The following is a 4,399-nucleotide window of genomic DNA, read 5'->3' on the forward strand; positions in this document are numbered from 1 at the left end:
AGCTGACAACAGTCAGACAGTGTTGTCCCTACTATTAGAGCTGACAACAGTCAGACAGTGTTGTCCCTACTATTAGAGCTGACAACAGTCAGACAGTGTTTTCCCTACTATTAGAGCTGACAACAGTCAGACAGTGTTTTCCCTACTATTAGAGCTGACACAACAGTCAGACAGTGTTGTCCCTACTATTAGAGCTGACAACAGCCAGACAGTGTTTTCCCTACTATTAGAGCTGACAACAGTCAGACAGTGTTTTCCCTAATATTAGAGCTGACACAACAGTCAGACAGTGTTTTCCCTACTATTAGAGCTGACAACAGTCAGATAGTGTTTTCCCTACTATTAGAGCTGACAACAGTCAGACAGTGTTTTCCCTACTATTACAAGCAGATTACAAGTCACAGACCTGAACTACTAAACAAACAATGAGAGACACCCGTATGCCTACCTGTCCTGCCACTCCTCCCCTGCGTCTCTGTCCCTTCCTGTCCTCTCCAAACAGGTTGGTGGTCCTGTCTGAGTCCATGGTGAACAGGTTGATGTTTCCCGCCCCGGGACCTCCCCTGAGGGCCGCCAGGGGGTTCAGACCCCAGTACCCCAGACCATGGAGGTCCACTTTAGGGGGTGAAGTCTATAGGGTCACGTCTTTAGGAGCGAAGGTCACATTCTCAGGGACGAACTCATCATCCTCCTCGTCCTGCGGTTTAACAGTAGGGAATGGATCAATCAATCACATTTATCTTTGCAATGATGGGTAGGGGGTAAATGTTAAGTCGCCTATTTAGGGAACATTCGTTATAATTTGATTGTTTTATCAAGGTATATCAAGGTAATTAGCTTATAAATAAAGTTCTGTAAGGCCAATTCGCCGTGATTGTTCTGGCTGACAGCCCCGGCTTCCCTGCTTCAATTCAGTTGGCCTCGGGTGACATATCCACAGCCATTGGAGGCTCGGGGGGGTCCCGCCTTAACACTAATTTGCTGATCGGACTGTTAATATCGCTGCTAAGCTGAGAGTCTACTGCAGTGATAGGAAGTAGTTCCCTTTGTTCTACAACACACGTCCATTCATATCGAATGGAAAGGTAAAAAAACATGGGAAATCACTGAGGGACAAAACTTTATATTAGATTAAAGCTGAGACTGATGAATCCGTAGAGTTGCCAGCCAACTCTGTGTTACGTTCACAGGGGAAGAGACAGCAACGAATTAAAGCAGTGCACCGGGAAATCAGTCGGCTTTTCCCTGACCGCTAGTTATATAGACAGTTACAACATTAATAATGCATCTGAAACCTTCTAGCATGTTCTAGCTTGTTATATCTTCTTATAGTGGTGGTCCTGTATGGCTCAGTTGGTTGGTTGTGCATGGTGCTTGCACCGCCAGGGTTGTCGGGTTTGATTCCCAGGGCCACCTGGCATATATTATTATAATATGATTATTCTTTTAGCATGTCAGTTGTAAAGTTGATTGTGACGTAGATCATTAACCAAAAAAATGCAAGCCGTGTTCCCCTATTTTTCACGAATAGGTTGTTCATAGCAAATTACATTTGAAAATGAAAAATCTAGGATGTAGTGTTTTCATACTATTTACTATAGCAGCGCATACTAGTGCAAAAAAGTCCATACAAATCATAGATAAATAATTAATCAAATAAATACGAGCTTTCTAACAGAATAGGGCATTAGTAGGTTCTGTTCATGGCCCTCTCATGAAGATATGTTTTATACAGCCATCCACCTAACATTAAACGTTCTTAATGTAGAGCTGGACTCTAGTTTTAAGAGCAGGTGACGAGATGCGAGACAATATGAATATTCTGAGGAATGGCTACCCGTGATTCTGATGAACCGTTGGGAGGCAAGGCAGAGCCCAACACCCTTGTTGCAGGATCTGGAATAGAGAAAGAACCATTTTAGAATGATTTTATTCACAAGTAAAATACTCCTTTGTGAGAGTAGAGTCCATCTGTACAGTCTATAACACGTATTAGCCTACAACATTAACTTCTTTGAAAAGTCGGTGGCAAGTGCAACCCACCTGCTTCCTGCTTGCACAGTCTCCTCTTCACCCCTTGGCCCAACCCCCTGGCCATCCTTCCAGCCCATCCTCCCCAGTAACTCCACCCCCATGGAGGACCTGCCAGGTGTAAACAAAGGTCAGTCAGCCTAGCAGCAATATGAGGCAAACCGCAACTACATTTAGCTAGTTGAATACCAGGGGCTGTGTCAAAGAGTCTCAAGTGTAGTACCGCTGATCTAGGATCAGTTAAGGCCAATTGAGATCATAATGAATCATTACCATGGACAGAGACGACCTGATTCTAGAAAAGCACTCCTACTGTTAAGACACTTGATACATACGGGGCCCCAGAGTGACCACATCAAGTCTGTTCAGTTACCTAGCCGGAGCCACCAGGTCTTCCAGGACAGTGTCCCCGGGGATAGGGGCTGAAAGAGAGGTGATGGCTCTGGCCTTGTCCCCGATCACATCCTTCCTGCCTGAGGCAAAGTCAGCCGTAGTGATGATCTGTCTGGGGGCGATGCCGTGCTCACCCAGGTCCTGAGGAGATAAAAACACGTGTTACATCAGATGTTGTACAATCATGTTGGTCCAGGAGGGAAAAGGTTGCTGTCCTGAGAATGTTCTTCTTTCAACCACGCTGTGGTCTCCAGAATATATAATGTGTTCTCTTTCAGAGTCCAGGTACCTCCTCATCCACGCTGTGGTCTCTGGAATATATAATGTGTTCCCTTTCAGATTCCAGGTACCTCCTCATCCACGCTGTGGTCTCTGGAATATATAATGTGTTCCCTTTCAGATTCCAGGTACCTCCTCATCCACGCTGTGGTCTCTGGAATATATAATGTGTTCCCTTTCAGATTCCAGGTACCTCCTCATCCACGCTGTGGTCTCTGGAATATATAATGTGTTCCCTTTCAGATTCCAGGTACCTCCTCATCCACGCTGTGGTCTCTGGAATATATAATGTGTTCCCTTTCAGATTCCAGGTACCTCCTCATCCACGCTGTGGTCTCTGGAATATATAATGTGTTCCCCTTTCAGATTCCAGGTACCTCCTCATCCACGCTGTGGTCTCTAGAATATATAATGTGTTCCCTTTCAGATTCCAGGTACCTCCTCATCCATGCTGTGGTCTCTAGAATATATAATGTGTTCCCTTTCAGATTCCAGGTACCTCCTCATCCACGCTGTGGTCTCTAGAATATATAATGTGTTCCCTTTCAGATTCCAGGTACCTCCTCATCCACGCTGTGGTCTCTAGAATATATAATGTGTTCTCTTTCAGATTCCAGGTACCTCCTCATCCACGCTGTGGTCTCTGGAATATATAATGTGTTCCCTTTCAGATTCCAGGTACCTCCTCATCCACGCTGTGGTCTCTGGAATATATAATGTGTTCCCTTTCAGATTCCAGGTACCTCCTCATCCACGCTGTGGTCTCTGGAATATATAATGTGTTCCCTTTCAGATTCCAGATACCTCCTCATCCACGCTGTGGTCTCTGGAATATATAATGTGTTCTCTTTCAGATTCCAGGTACCTCCTCATCCACGCTGTGGTCTCTGGAATATATAATGTGTTCTCTTTCAGATTCCAGGTACCTCCTCATCCACGCTGTGGTCTCTAGAATATATAATGTGTTCCCTTTCAGATTCCAGGTACCTCCTCATCCATGCTGTGGTCTCTGGAATATATAATGTGTTCCCTTTCAGATTCCAGGTACCTCCTCATCCACGCTGTGGTCTCTAGAATATATAATGTGTTCCCTTTCAGATTCCAGGTACCTCCTCATCCACGCTGTGGTCTCTAGAATATATAATGTGTTCTCTTTCAGATTCCAGGTACCTCCTCATCCACGCTGTGGTCTCTGGAATATATAATGTGTTCCCCTTTCAGATTCCAGGTACCTCCTCATCCACGCTGTGGTCTCTGGAATATATAATGTGTTCCCTTTCAGATTCCAGGTACCTCCTCATCCACGCTGTGGTCTCTGGAATATATAATGTGTTCCCTTTCAGATTCCAGATACCTCCTCATCCACGCTGTGGTCTCTGGAATATATAATGTGTTCTCTTTCAGAGTCCAGGTACCGCCTCATCCACGCTGTGGTCTCTAGAATATATAATGTGTTCTCTTTCAGATTCCAGGTACCTCCTCATCCACGCTGTGGTCTCTGGAATATATAATGTGTTCCCTTTCAGATTCCAGATACCTCCTCATCCACGCTGTGGTCTCTGGAATATATAATGTGTTCTCTTTCAGAGTCCAGGTACCTCCTCATCCACGCTGTGGTCTCTGGAATATATAATGTGTTCCCTTTCAGATTCCAGGTACCTCCTCATCCACGCTGTGGTCTCTGGAATATATAATG

General features: G+C 45.1%; 1 long non-coding RNA gene across 1 annotated transcript; it reads right to left on the reverse strand.

Annotated features, from left to right (window-relative positions):
• Positions 1-636: 636 nt before the first annotated feature.
• LOC123484511 lies at positions 637-2,072 on the reverse strand. The gene is made up of 3 exons (XR_006658558.1): positions 2,044-2,072; positions 1,838-1,896; positions 637-697 (listed from the first exon to the last, which is right to left on the reverse strand). It is a non-coding gene; the product is annotated as an uncharacterized LOC123484511 (long non-coding RNA).
• Between the last annotated feature and the right edge of the window lie 2,327 nt (positions 2,073-4,399).

This window comes from Coregonus clupeaformis, unplaced genomic scaffold, assembly GCF_020615455.1.
Source record: "Coregonus clupeaformis isolate EN_2021a unplaced genomic scaffold, ASM2061545v1 scaf0344, whole genome shotgun sequence".
In the NCBI taxonomy this organism is placed as follows: domain Eukaryota; kingdom Metazoa; phylum Chordata; class Actinopteri; order Salmoniformes; family Salmonidae; genus Coregonus; species Coregonus clupeaformis.